This window comes from Grus americana, chromosome 1 (assembly GCF_028858705.1).
Source record: "Grus americana isolate bGruAme1 chromosome 1, bGruAme1.mat, whole genome shotgun sequence".
Classification (NCBI taxonomy): domain Eukaryota; kingdom Metazoa; phylum Chordata; class Aves; order Gruiformes; family Gruidae; genus Grus; species Grus americana.
In genome coordinates, this window is record NC_072852.1 from 206,522,779 (window position 1) to 206,538,971 (window position 16,193).

A 16,193-nucleotide genomic window follows, 5' to 3' on the forward strand; every position below is an offset into this window, starting at 1 on the left:
GCTCCGGCACCTGGAGCTCCTCCTGCCCCTCCTTCTGCACTGACCTTGGTGTCTGCAGAGTTGTTCCTCTCTCATATTCCCACTCCTCTCTGGCTGCAATTACCCCAGAGGCACTGCCACCACTGCTGATGGGCTCGGCCTTGGCCAGCGGTGGGTCCCTCTTGGAGCCAGCTGGCATTGGCTCTGTCAGACATGGGGGAAGCTTCTAGCAGCTTCTCACAGAAGCCACCCCTGTAGCCCTCCCGCTACCAAAATCTTGCCATGCAAACCAAATATAGGCTGCCAGCTCTTCAGATCTAACCAAGAGTTTCTGAGCTGGACGTCACCATACAAATGTCGCCTTCTAGATCTGTTTAGAGAAAACATCATGTTGAATGAAAGATGGATGTCATAAAACTCTTCCAGAGAATGTGAGTCCAATTGAAAATGAATCCTTCTTCAAAGAAAACTTAATTCCCATTCATCACATCCTCAGTTATAATGACATATCAAGCTATCATAGATAAATCTTTCCCATTGAAGACTCTTGACTGGTTATTAAATGAATGTTTTCCACAGCACATTTCATAGTTTTTAAGCAGTTTATTTCAATATATGTGAAATCATCATGTAAGAGAATGAACATAGAAGGACATGGATGATGAGTCACAGTTTCCCTAGTTATTTAAGACTGTGGGTGAACAAAAATCTGAGTTTCAGTAAATACTGAAGAAAATGTAGTACCGTGGAAGCCTGACTCATGCTTTTAATGGAAATTTAAAAGCAAGTTAATCTGATAGAGTAAAAACCACTGTAAGAAAAAGTTCACAAATGCTAACATTCAAAATGTTCTGTTTTATTTTTTCAGATAAAAACCATACACTAATAACATGATAATAATCTAAATAATTCATCACCATGAATATTTCATTTGCTTTATTTTGAAATTTGCAATAAATACAATTTTGAACTCATTCTAACAATGTTTTCTTCAGAACTACATACAACCAGCAAGAATCACAGTGTTCTACCTGTTCATGCATTTTAACAATGGGCACTAACCATGCACCTAATTCGGTGTTTGTTTTACTGAACCTTTGTGTGCTGAAATACTCTGGTCAAATCTGAGGAAAGTGGTAAGCATAACAAGGTCTTCAAATAAGATGGTTCTTGTTTATGGTTCAGTAAATTGTGAGGAAGAAGCCTGACTTTCTCCATGAGAGAGATTGTGTGCTGTTGAAAGAAGGAATGGAAAACAAGCATAACACCACCAAGGGCTATGTTCACAAGAGGATTTACATCACAAAAGTTTAATATTTAGGTGTCCTGAGTTCATACCCTGGCTGATAAACATCAAAGGCTAGATTATTCCCACAGCTGAGCAAAAATAATAGTTTTCCTGAGTTTTCTTTTGAACTGTACTTAGAAAAAAAAGAAGAACAAAGAAAGTTTTTGGGGTCTATTTTCTAACTGGTATGCTTCTTATAAATGCCTCACCATGAACCAGTATCCCTACAAGGTGTTCAAAACTTTTTGATGTATACTTGGAACACCTTTCTTGCAGGATCACAGTCCCTTCCTCTTTTCACCTGAATGGACTGTGTGTAAAAAAAAAAAAATTGTGCTTCACAGCCCAAACAAAGTCTCTGTGCTGTTTTCCTGCAAGCCATTTCTAATTTCCCTGTAGAATTGAATACAAAACACTATCTCACAAGAATGTGACTTTGAAGTCTTGATCCCATAACAAACTTTGGACATTTTGGGCTACAGTCTAAATAGCTAAAATTGGTGCTGTTTCACTGAATCAATGGAATTTATTCCACCTATGGATTTTCTCCATCCATGAGGTGCTAAACACTATAAATTTCGAGATCTATTCTTCCAGCCTCAAAGGAGCTACTCAAAACCTTCAGGCCAAGTCTTAAAGACTTCAGCTAACAACTTACAGGCAGATGTGTGAGAGAAGAAAACCCTAGAAATGAAAGGTTTAACATACAGATTATTTTAAGTGTGTGTAATATCAATCAATATTCTCCAGAAGAAAACTGAAGTTCACACACCGGAGGTGAGATTTATCTACAGTGAATTACTTCAGTCTTTAAAACAAAGAAAAGACAAGCATGTTGCTTGACTTTCATTAGCAGTGTTCTGTCAGGAAATATATCTAGAAAAAATATTGTCAAGGCAACTTAAGAAAGGAAATTTAATGTTCAAAGTCAATTCAGAGCATCTGTCCACTTAATGATGATAATTCAAATTATTTTGTGAGACAAAAATTCATTTAAATCTAAATAATCTGGAGAAAATCAAGATCAATGAAGAAATTAATACACAGAATATAATAATGGGAAGTCAGGCCAAGGGAAACAATGACAAGGTGGATAGCCCAAGTTGTGATGAGGAATATGTATTTTGCACTGTGCAATAGAAATTGTGATATCCATTTCTTTGTATTGGTGCTTAAAGCTGGAGGGGGATGTGTCAAAGAATGATGAGAATCAGAAATCTGGAAAATAAAATAGCTGAATTTGTTTAGCTGGTAATAAAGAACACTGAGGCAGACATGGTACAGCCTTCACCTACTAGAACAGCTGCTGCAGAGGGGCAGGAACAATCTGTTCTCTATGTCTAGGGAGGATAGGACAAAGAATTAATGGGTTTAAACTGCAGTGAGGAATATTGGAATAGATATATGAAGAAACTTTTTAACAGTGAGGACAGTGAAGTACAGTGTCCTAGTTTCAGCTGAGATGATAGAATTAATTCATAGTAGCTAGTATGGGGCTATGTTTTGGATTTGTGTTGGAAACAGTGTTGATAATATAGACATCGTTTTGTAATATAGAGATTTTTTTGTTCCTGCTGAGCAGTGTTTACACAGAGCCAAGGCCTTTTCTGCTCCTCACACCACCGCACCAGCGAGTAGGCTGGGGGTGCACAAGGAGTTGGGAGGGGACACAGCCGGGACAGCTGACCCCAGCTGACCAAAGGGATATTCCATACCGTATGACGTCATGCTCAGCTTATAAAGGGTTTGGGGAAGAGGAAGGATGAGGGGGGTGGCGGTGTTTGGAGTGATGGCGTTTGTTTTCCCAAGTCACCATTACGCGTGATGGAGCCCTGCTTTCCTGGAGATGGCTGAACACCTGCCTGCCCATGGGAAGTGGGGAATGAATTCCTTGGTTTACTTTGCTTGCACGTGCGGCTTTTGCTTTACTTATTAAACTGTCTTTATCTCAGCCCAGGATTTTTCTCACTTTCACTCTTCTGATTCTCTCCCCCATCCTGCCATGGGGAGAGTGAGCGAGCGGCTGCGTGGGGCTTGGCTGCTGGCTGGGGTTAAACCACAACATATAGAAACAAACTGCCATGGGCAGCTATGCAGTCCACATCACTGGAGCTCTCTAAGGGCTGTTTAGATGCACATCTGCAAGGAATGATACAGATATTGTTGATCCTGTTTTGGGACACAAGGATAGAGTAGATGACCTTCACCTACCTGAGGTCTGTGGGGGTCTGTGAGATAGATAGTACAACACCTAATTACCACTTGTAACATTTAGGAATGTCCTGGGGATGTTACATTGAAAAGGGACACTTTTCAGATTTAGCAGCAGGTTGTTTTCCCTGACTTACATGTTAACAATCACCAGGAATACATCTGAGAAACACAAACGGAGCAAGGTCTGGTGTCCCCAATTCCCACTGTAGTTGGTGACAGCAGTCCTGTTGATCTCAAGGTGAAAAAGATTCAGGACAAACAAAGAGTAATACACCAAGGGCTCAATTCTGTAAATTATTCATATAAAATGTTTCTAGTGCCTCCTGCAACACATACTGAAAATACACCAAATCTTACTATTTTCATACTGACAACCTACAAGAATGAATTCTCAGACTGCAGTGTTAGACCCTTAGTGAATACATTATACAAAACTCTACTTGAGGGAAGAGCCTTATCTTACTATTTAGATCTTCTGGAAATGCCACTGAAAATCTAAAATAAATAGGTAGGTAGGTATGTAGGTAGGTAGATAGACAGACAGATAGATAAGAACACCAGGTTGAAGGAGTAACACTTTCCTGTCCAGTTCCCCCTTTATCTGTTTTATTTGCCCTACATTTAAGATTTTACATCTCTAATGAGTCATAACCAACCCAAACCATTCTATGATTCTATGATTCTATGATTCTATAATCCTACCTAGCACACTGGGCCACGGTTCTTTTGTGTGAATGTTACTGTCAAAGTGGTCATGCATACAGAAATCCAGGGTTTCATAAAAGAATCTTGCTTTTGAAATGAAGGCTAAGAAATGTTTACTAAGAAAATTATAAACAGGCAAAACCAAGTAGTGAGAGAAATTAATAGATGATGGCCAAGTGGATTTATGTCTGATGGCACAGTTCACATTGCTGGAGAAATTCAAGCCTCTGAAGCCATTTGCAGTCCTAAACTGTGATGAAGAACAGAAGGAACTCTGCCCTTCGCAAAAGCAATATGGGAACAAAGCACACAGAGGCAACCTGCGTGCTGCAGTCTGGAGGAGGGATAACCAACCCACAGACCACAGCAAGCTAGGTCTGGATTAGAGAACAGTTTTGTCTCTTCCCTGAGTGTGCAGTTTGATTATAAGCCAACCAAATTTGGTAATGTGGGTGCTGGAAAATGAGAAAGGGCAGACTCCCATCCAGACCGAAAGGATTTATTAAGTCAGCTACAGCTGTGCAAATGTAGCTATATTGGTCTGGGCCCCAGGTTTCTGCAAGGAAATGTAAACACATTGAAGTTGGCCAGCCATTGCCTAGACATTGATCATTCATAAGTTAAAACCAGAAGGAAACCTTAGATCACCTGCGTTAATCTCCTAAATTTCACACAGACCATAACATTTCACTAAATTACATTGTTTTGAGTGCAGTTGCATGAGTTTATCTAAAGCATGTTTACTAGACTGGTGTCCAGTTTGATTTGAAGACAAAAGAAACAAAGAAATCCATCATCGCTTGCAGTTTTTCATCCTCTCCATCCCTGCCAATGCTTAATTATCCCATAGTTAAAAATCTGTGTCGTATTTCTCATTTGAATTGTTCTAGTTTTAACTTCCAATGGTTTTCATTCTTGTAACATCTTTTTTCCAAAAGATTGAAGAGCCCATTAGCATCTGCTATTTTCCTCCCCTGAAGATCTTTATATACCTTAATCAAGTCACTGCTCAATCTTCTTTTGATAAGTTACGCATACTGAACTCTCACTGGAAAGCATTTTCTCCACTCATCAAAACACTTTGCAGCTCTCTGTTTCATCAGATTTTCCCTGTGAAAGAATGTGGCATATACCATGGAAACCAGCAAGAAGCCATTCCAGCTCTGAAACTTTGTGTCAAAGTTTCCTCAGGGTTCCTAATTCACTGTCCTGAAATCTTTTAGGGTCAGCCATTTACCGTTTCCCAGCTAGGTTGGATTAAACAGTACTCTGAAACGTCATTTCAAATGGTGATGATTAATATTAATCACCTGCTAGAGTGGTATTTGACATCATATCACTGAATGCTCTAACTTCACAAGTAGCTGATCTGCTATTAGACAGCTAATGTTTAATATCAGCATTGATAATTCTGCATGAGTTGAGCAACTGAATCGTATTGTGGTGCCAGATGAGACACAAGTTCTTATTCTCCTCCTCCTCTATCAAACCTCTAAGTTCATAAATAATAAAGGAAATTTATTCCAAAACTTTCATGACAAACGTCAGAGAATTGTCAATTTTAATGCTTGGGATGATTAAAAGGGATATTTATGATACCTCACTGTAGTCACCTAGTATGGATACCTAATTTAGCCTTTTTAGATTCCTAATGTGTATGATTCAGTGCAGGAACTTAACTATAGTGTCAGAGACTATGGCTTCTTTGGTGAGAAAGTTGTACTCTGGAAATACCCTAAGTGTTATTTAAGATGCCCACTTTTTCTTCCTGATTACTTTCTCAAATTTTGTTTGCCTGGAAACCAGAGAATAGGAAGAAAGAGATGAAAAGGAGTGACCTATGCTTGGGTAGCTCCTCAAATAAAAGTTATGACATGACACAGACTTACTATCATTAAAAAGTTTGGATAGTCCCTTTTGGTTTTGCTCACATAAGTAAAATTCTCCAATGGCCATTTGACCTGCAACTCTATGAGTTCCAGTTTACTGTCTGTTATTCAATCTAATGAAAAAGCTGGTAGATCGAATGGAATTGCTTTGGGTTGGGGTTTTTTGTTTGTTTGTTTTCTTTTTTGTTTTTTAGAATACCAGGTTGGAAGGGACCTCAAGGTTCATCTGGTCCAAACTTTCTTGGCAAAAGCTCCATCTAGACAAAAGCATCACCTAGACAAGATGGCCCACCATCCTGTCCAGCTAAATCGTAAAAATGTCCAATGCTGAGGAATCCACCACTTCCCTGGGGAGGTTATTCCAATGGCTGATTGTTCTCATTGTGAAAAATTTTCCTCTAGTGTCCCATTGGAATATCCCCAGGAGTAACTTGCACCCATTACCCTTCATCTTTTCCATGTGACTCCTTGTAAATAGAGAGTCTCTATCTTCTTTACAGCCATGTCTTAAATACTGGAACAAACAGCTAATTTAACATTAGCTGAAAAAAGGCCATATTACGAGAGCAGAGTATGCTGCTGGGAAACTAAAAGGAAGACCTGGCTCTCAACATTATGAGATTAGAGGCCTCTAAGCATCAGAATTACATTATAAGAGCAAACTTTCACTGGCAAATTGAAGGTATACGTTCAAAAAAAAATCTTAACATAATAAGCAGCTGGTAAAATATTCTCCCCTAAGGGACAAGTGCCAGAGATAAAAAACAAGGACAACCCAGACCTCTACCTGGCCTTTGCTGAGCGTGCCAGGTGAGGTCCAGTAGATGCCACAGTGCTAGAACTAGTCAGCTGATGCTGACACCAGAAACAGGCAATAATGAATGCATTGGCACTCCTTGCATTTAGTTTTTAAACAACAAGTCACAGTACCTAGTCAATAAGGAGGACATGCAGGTAAACAGACTGATCAATGCTAGAAGGCTACAAAGCACCATAGGCTGGCAGCTAGAGTTATACAAGACCACTGATCATATATGTGCATTAAATTTATTCTTTGAGAATGTTATATTCTTCCAAAGAATATGCATTATCTGACCACTTCATAGATGCTGAGAATTGTGTTGCATGAAGTAAACACTATTTCAGTCAGTAGAAATGAAAAATAAAATGTTTGTGGAGTCTTAATGTAATGGCATTAGAACAGGCACAATTTCAACTCTGGCACAAATGACACAGGTTAAGAATAAACATCTGCTTGTCTCATATCTGATATTACAGTAACTCAAGGAATCTCTCAAGCATAATCAGAACAGATCTCTGTCATTCAGGTGACTGCTAAAAAGATATTCTAGAAGCCCTGAAAAGACAGGGCAAATTTAGCTATAAAATAATGCTGACTGACTTAGCAAATGCAAGTTTGTACTCAGGTTTTCTAGAGCACCGAAATTAAAGACAAAATTTTATTGTGACGTGTTCTCATGTCTGCATTTCACAAAGAAATCTATGGAAGTACTAAGAAAGCTAATAATCTTAACTGAAAGACACAGTGTAGCCTTCAGCACTGAGCTGCCGTCTCACTTAGGCACATGCTTGAAATAAAACATGTTTAAATGCTATCCTGAATCAATGTGCTCTTTTAAATGAAAACTTCCAAAACCAAGCAAAAGACATGTCGTGATCAATACATGTGGGGATCTTTAATATTCATTTTCATGTATGATTGTATGTATTTCTCAGTGAGTTATTTCTTTGTACATTTTGTTATGGGGTTTTTTTTTTTAGATATCATGTAGGACTGGAAAGTATTCTCCTAGGACATCAGTGCAGATCTATGCTCTTACAGACAGGCACAGAGTGTATTGATTAAGATCCATCTTAAAAAAAAATAAAAATTAGCTTTCTTCCTGGAAGGCTATTCCAGAATATCTAGATTCCTCTAGCCCAATTCTCCAGTGCACATATACAAAGTGTGCTCAAATTGTATGTTATCGATTATCTTTCTTTGCAGGGATTCAGTTTAGTCTCCTGTATCCTGTGAAATTTCTCGTCAGGTTAAATGAATACTGGGGGTCTCCTCATGCATCGTTAGGAAATCTTTTCAGTAGCACAAGGCAATAATTAGAAAGAAACACAAAAAGAGACTCATTTATTCTCAAGGGTGATGAGTCACATATAGGGGTATACATGACATTTTCTTCTAAGATACATGATGGATGTAGAGAAATATGTAAGAGTCAATCATTTTACAGTTTTAATAAGGGTGATGTAACATGGAAATCTCAACCCAGAGGTTCAGCTACCCATGATCAAGCACTAGTTTGGTGTAGCTGTGTGATCTTGACTCAATTTTACTAAGAAATTTGTGACAAGGCATGACAAAGCATGTGAGCTAAACCCATGCAAAATAAGTAAAGCAAAAACCTAGAAATGTAATTGCTAGGACACTAACACCATGAGGATTTTGGAGGAAAAAAAAGCTGATAAGGAAAGATATAATTCCCCATAAGGGGGGGAAAAAAAAAAAAAAAGACTAAAGAGACTCTGGGATGGCAGCTCCACAACATCAAGGATCAGATCTTCCCAGCAATAACAAAGACCAACCCTTCACAGCTGAGTGTCCTGGTGTCTCTCCAGTGTGAGTGTAAAGCTGAGCCTTCGGGACTGTTAGACCTGGCTATTATCTGTATTAACCAGTAAGTTAAAAATCTACATGTGATTTATGTACACTCTGCTGCAGAGTCTCTGTTCATTCAGCAAGTGTTGCCTGAACAACGTGACCCAGAGAGGAAGGATTACCAAGAGGCTTCACTGCTGCAACTGGTCCAAGCTTTGCCACAGTCTGTCTTTATCTCACCCACTTTCTCATGAGCAGAAAACCTCTCTTCCCTTTTTAAGCTTCGATTGCTATATTCTCTGTCTCCATAGTAATGATGATGTGGGATAATAAAGGTCAAGAAAGACTGAAGTCTGTTTTCTCTGCCTTTTGGAGCAAATAGGCAAATATTTAAGTAGGAAGTGAGACTTCAAGCAGGAATCCAAATTTCTCCTTTACTTCACTCCTTTTTTTCCTGTGGACCCTTCCTCACTCTACAGTCTCCATAATCCCACTCATCCTTAGGTACTTCAGGATCAGAGAACAAACTGTGATACCTAGAGATCTGAGTTTACCTTTTTTTTTTTCCTAATGTCTTGAACAATTTCTAACCCTGGGTACGTCAGCATTCTGCTAAAAGAGATAGAAGAGGAAAGGACTGGTTTTTAATTCAAAACCTGATCCTATTGAACACATCACAGTAGATGGCCACAGAATTTATTGGCAAGAAACTTGTTTGTTGGAGCTTAATCTCTGATTAACAGCTCTCTTTGGCTCTATTTGGCATTCATATGGGGTCATTCTGCTGAGATGAAAAGTGCGTTTAAAGCTCTTTCTCATTCTTTTCTGAGCAAAGCATGACCTAGGTGCCAAGCCTATTACAGTCTAATAGAAATAGCTTGACAATCACCAAACTCATTTAACTGTGCACATTTTCTGTGTATCTGAAAAGCTTTCTGAGACCTGTTTACAAGGCTCAAGGTGGGATGCTGCAAGCAAGGCCTGGGTATTTACAATAAGGTGATAATATAAATTTATTGAATTTGCACTTTTTGCCCTTAGAGAAATATGTTGTACAATCCCTATGCTGCCTTTTACTCAAGGGTCATAAACAGTTGCCATTAATCAAATTTTGCAGCATATTTTTGATGTAAGGATACAGCATGTGCCCCATTTTATAGGTGTGCAAATAACCACAGGAAAGTAATATGATTTCCCAAGTGCCACAGAGCCAGGCAAGATTTCTCTCATCTAATACTATCTGTCTATGGGTCAAGACTAGCCAGATTGTCTCCGTGACCTTTATTGCTAGAACAAAGAGATGTTTGTCCAGAGAGTGATGCATCTTAACTATCTTCTACCTTACATTATTCCATGGTTCTACCTTAAACATTTGTCTTAGGCTGAGATAGATCACCCAATGGATGAAGCCACTCCTTTCAATTTGCTACAGAGGGAGCTTTGATGACTAGTTTAGACTTGACAACTTTTAGACAGCTAAGGTTAGACAGCTATATTATTAATATTAGGTAATATGGAGGCCACCTTTAGTGATAAATAGAAGCTGAACTCATCAGTTCTTTCTCTGTCTTGATTTACAAGATCTGGATCGGATATATTACGGGTCTGTGGCAATTACTACCATTTACAATGTGTTGTCTTCCTTGTTTTTGCAAAGACCACTACCAACAGCACAAGCCAAACAAACACCCTTCCCTGCAAATTGTTACAGGATTTCATCAGCAAAACTGGAAGCTATACCGATTAACACTACTTGACCATCTTGTCCTTCTATATCACCTAACAAGAGAGCTAAATGTAAATAATTTCCTTGAGTAACTCTTACTGTGGCCATTTAGATGTTAAGCTACCTAGGTCTGAAGCAGTTACTTATGTAGAAACAGGAGTGAAAATATACAACAAAACCTTTCAGGATTTCTCTATCTGATTTTTGGTTTGGGGCTGGGTTTGTGTTTGTTGATCTTTTTCGATGACATAATCTTTTTAGTAGATGCCTGCCTGATTGATTGTCCTTTAACTTCTCTCAGCTCCACAAAAGACAGGAGAGGAAACAATCATAAAAGTTTTGAGAAAAACCAACATGGATTTTTAAATGGTAGCACATTTTCATTCAGGCATCAGGCCCAACATAGTGTAAGTAATGACTACACAGTAAAGCCACATCCATGTTTGAACTCTCTGGTGCCTCATTCTTCTTCAGGGGATTGATCACTAAGAAAGTTATTCAGAATGATTAGCAGAGAATGCAGACATAAATCAGAGCTTGGATTCACAACATGAGATGGAGTCCTATAGGGATCAAAAACTTGAAACAGTCTTCACACCGTTTGCTGAAATTGAAGAGAAAGTTATTTCTGTGGCTTAGGAGTAGATCCTTGTATTGTGAGCAACACTGTGACACTCAAGAAAATGAGATATAAATGATGGTAGTGCTCCTGCAGCTCACAGGAGCAAGTCAAGAATGATTTCTCTGTCTATTAGAAATAAGCTGGGACTTAAAAATTACTCGAGCGGTTTGGCGTCTCTGACACTGTGACCCAGAGAAGTTGAGAATAATTTTGGAAAAGCGCTTGTTATTCTTTAGCTTTGGGAAGCTTCAGGAATTATTTAGCTACCATGAAATAAACACAAATCAAGGTGTATTCAATGCCCCAAATTACCACCCATTTCTTACTTTCAAAAGCTCCACCAAGCAAGTGGCAAATTACCTCTTCCTTGGGACAAGGTAGAAAAAAACCCAAATGGCAAATGGTTAATACTGGCCTCTGCTTTGGTTGGTTTAGCCATACTGACTTTCCTCTAGTGATATTGCTAAATGGCAATCAAGGTGTAACTCCGCAGTGGCTATTACTTTCACGGAATAATAACTGTAATAGCTTCAGTCAGGGGACTGTAGTCTCACTGATTCTCTGCAAAGGAAGCTGAGAGAAAAATATCAGTTTGCCTTTTTATTTTTTTCTTAAATTTATCTTAAACCGAAAGAAAGGTCATGAGAGACTTTTCTGGCAAAGTGCTAGTAGGAGCAAAAGTATTTTTTTTCTAATATATAAACATATATATAAAAGAAAAATGAATTATTTTCAGAAGCATTTCAAAATATATACATTTTGTTCATGTCTGTAAGTAATTTTCCTTTAGTGTCAGGGCCTGTATCATAGTCTCAAGGTCTGTTTTTCCCATTTATGAATCCTTTGCCATTTCCATCTCAGAGCCAGGCAAACTATTTGTTTTACCAAAGGGACAGAGGAGGGGAGAGGACTGCTCTCATCCACAGCCGAAGACTCTACTCTTCCTCCCTTCCTCTGTCGCTGTGAGGTGACAGACATCAATGAGAACACAGACTGTGCATCCTGTGAGTAATTTATACCAGTGTCAAAATGTTTTGTAGTAACATTTGGTGAAGTTCCAGGAAAAGAACTTGCAGCCAATTTTTACACTAGCAATTCAGGCTGAAAACAAAAAATGAACATATATTTTTTTTTCTACATCCTCTTAGATAATACTGTCCAGGTGGTCAACCAGATAGATATACAGGCAATATTTAAGCATTAACATGTTACATGCTTTGATGGATGAAAATTATGACAAATGAGCCAATTTTCAATCACATTTTCTCCACTGTTGCTGTGTGAGCATTCTGTCACCAAGAGTGTCAGCATGGTAGAGTAAAAACATCAAGTGCAGATAAATCTGGAGCCTCCTGTTCCTCAAATCACAGAGTGTGATAGAAATGGTACTGTAACAAATTTATCGGCTCTGTTTCCTATCAGATCAAGAGCTCATTGGTAACACAATAGCAATGCCTAAACATATCACATGAGTAGGATGGATGTGCAATATAGAGGTGATACATTTACAGAGATTTGTTTCTGTGGAAGATTTTTTCCTATGGAATTCTTCTGTATGTTTGTTAAATTAAACTTTTAGATTGGATATTACAAAAAAATTCTTCACTGAGAGGGTTATAAAGTATTGGAACAGGGAAGTGGTTGAGTCACCATCCCTGGAGGTATTTAAAAGACGTGTAGGTGTGGTGCTTAGGGACATGGTTTAGTGGTGGACTTGGCAGTGCTAGGTTGACGGTTGGACTGGATGATCTTAAAGTTCTTTTCCAACCAAAAAGATTCTATGATTCTATGATTTTACACCCAATAGTGTCTTCCAGTACCTGAAAAGCCTTTGCCCAGTTTCAACAGCCGCTACTGTCCATACTTCCGTGCACCCTCTGTCATTACATTCCAAAGTACCTGTAGATGTGCTCGTGAGTGCATTTCAGTGCATCTTTAGAGCAGAAATTCTAATTTTGGTTATATATTTTTTGTCATGGTTTAACCCTAGCTGGAACTAAGCCCCACTCAAGTCCCCTTGGTGGGATGGGGGAGAGAATCAGTAGAGTGAAAGTGAGAAAACTCGTGGGTTGAGACAAAGACAGTTTAATAGGTAAAGCAAAAACTGCGCACACAAGCAAAGCAGAACAAGGAATTCATTCACCAACTCCTGTCAGCAGGCAGGTGTTCAGCCATCTCCAGGAAAGCAGGGTTCCATGATGAGTAACGTTGACTTGGAAAGACAAACGCCATCATTCCGAACATGCCCCGCTTCCTCAGCTTTTATTGCTGAGCATGATGTCGTATGGTATGGACTATCCCGTTGGTCAGTTGGGGTCAGCTGTCCTGGCTCTGTCCCCTCCCAACTCCTTGTGCACCCCCAGCCTACTCGCTGGTGGGGTGGTGTGAGAAGCAGAAAAGGCCTTGGCTCTGTGTAAGCGTTGCTCAGCCCTAACAAAAACATCCCTGTGTTATCAACACTGTTTTCATCACAAATCCAAAACACAGCCCCCTAGTAGCTACTATGAAGACAATTAACTATCCCAGCCAAAGCCAGCACAATTTTTCCACAGTGGTTTTCAGTGTTTGTCTATTTACAAGACACTGAGTATTTTCTAGAATATAACAGATACATCTGCAGAGCATTTAAAATAAGAGTCCTGCTCTTCAGTGAGAAAGGTAAAATCTGCAAGGTGTCATCCAGGAACCTTAAAGTAACCTGTGAACTACCAAGACCCAAGGAATACAATTTGAAAACCAGTTCCCTCACACAATGGTACTGCAGACTTCAAATACCACTCCACTGCAAATATGATATGTTATAGCACATATCACATACCCATCGTGCTCAGCACTAATCCATAGTAAAGAAAGACATCTTTAGAGAAAGAAATACTGTAAAACATATATAGTACTTTTGATTCTTGAAATAGCCTAATTTCAAAATATTTTTTGCTTTCTGTGTATCTTTACTGTAAAAATATTTTACCAGAACTCTCTTTTTATGAATCGGTGTATTATCTATAGTAAAATGGGCCTTGAATCAGATCCTACTTAGTTGATGTCTGTTGCTATTGACAGCTAGTCTGCACTCCCATTTATGCAAGCAGAAGCTTGACTGTGCATAAACAGCGTGTTCCATGACTTCAACTGGTATTTCAGATCATGGCAGTCTACAAGGCTTATGGAAGTACTATCTTGAGCATCCTACCTTGGCATATTTATCCTTACATTGCATTTGTTTCACATTGCTATTTAGATGTCAGTTTGTCCCTAACTTAGTTCACATTCAAATCAATCAAATTCTCTGTTTTCTCCCTAATGTTAGCGCTACGATAAATGAAATTTCCACCAACTTTTTTACTATGTCATTGCCAGCCTGAATATTCACATTTTGATTTTGTTGTGTGCCGCACACACTGGATTCAATTTGTCTTCTACTCATATTATCACATATGTGGTCATGTTCCTTTGTCACGAGGATCCCTCCTGCTTAATACACTGTTTTCAAAACTTTTAAAGTGACTGTAAATATTATGAGTGTGGATTATTGGTGTTTACAAGAGCATACCAGGGCAATGAGGACCCTACCCATACTTTGTTTTGTTTGTACTCCTCCCTGATAGAACAAAGTTTCAGAGTAGATTTACATGGAGTCAAACTTCGAAAGGTGGTTCTTTGTATGTTAAATTTTCACATTCAAAATATATGAGGTTGTCTTTGACTCAAAGTAGATATCACAGGGGGTGGAGGGCATTAAAATGGTAGCAATAGTCAGGATGGGACTATATTCAAGGGAAAAATTTCTTGACTCTCCACTTCTCACCTCACCTCAACTTCTCAGCCTGAAATTGCCAGTAGTTGATTTTGTGAAATTTAAAAACAAAAAACCCAAGAGCTAAATTATACCTAAAATCCAGTTGTAGTGAAATAAACTGAGAGGTTGTTTTCAAATTTGCATACTGAGAATAAAGGACTTACACACTCTTTTTTAGATATGTGAATTCTCCTTAGCACTCAGGTCCTATTCCTAGGCATTTGAATTGCCTGCAATACAAAAAAACCCTGCCATAATATCTTTGTTTATGTCAGTAACTATTCATGGAATGTGGAATACAGGCATTGATGTATACAAAACTACTTGCTGATATAAGGAATATATGTTTGGTAGATGAGTAAACAGACTTGATTAACTGCTTCATTAGAGCACAAGAAAACACATTTACAGTTGAATGAGGAATTGCCATTATACTACAAAAATATTTTTTGTTCAGGTATATACAAATCTACCTCAGAAAACCAAACACGCTGAATGTAACTTTTTGGTTGGGTTGTTTTGGTTTTTTGCCTCACTGCCACATAATAGGCAATAACTTTGTTGATGTGAAGAGAGCCTGTTGGTCTAAATATTCATAAAATAATTTGAAGATTTGCAACTGTGTGGATAGCAGCACTTTTTAAAGGTCTCATTTGATTCATACATTACAAACAGAATGAGGAATACATGTACTTCTCACATTTCGATCAAAACCTGGGAGCATATATCCAATCTTTATTTAGGTTAAACTGCCTTTAACTTCTCACAATAACTTTTTACCAAAATGATGCAAAAAAATATGGTTTTCTGCACACATTGCATTTATCCTGAAATTTCTTGAGTCAGTTGCAACAATCAAAATGAAACAAATTTTTGTGTGCTATTTTATTGTTTCAGTTTATTGCAATGAAGAACAGATTTAATAATTTTACCATTTGAGATTTACTGTAAATATTACTAGTAATTATTTAATATGTTCTTGCAAGTCATTGATAACAGTAAGAGGCACATGCCAGGAACTGAATCCTAAAACAGATCACTACATAGACAGTAATTCCTACAGTGAAAACTCAGAATTAGCTGGTTTCTGTTTTGCTGAACTTGTGCAGGCTGTTCTTATATCATTCTAATTTCTTCATAAACATGTACTTCAGTATCAGGTCAAATGCCTTAGAGAAATCTGTAGAGAAGAAATCAATTGTGCTTGCTTTATCTACCAAGCATACCACTCCAAAGATTTTTCCATAAGTTTTTTTCAGATTGTCATTAATTATATTGGTTCCTTTAACTTTTTAGTAGTTCATTTGCGTATCAGACATATCACTGTTTTGCCCATGACTGATGTTACAACAACGAGCCT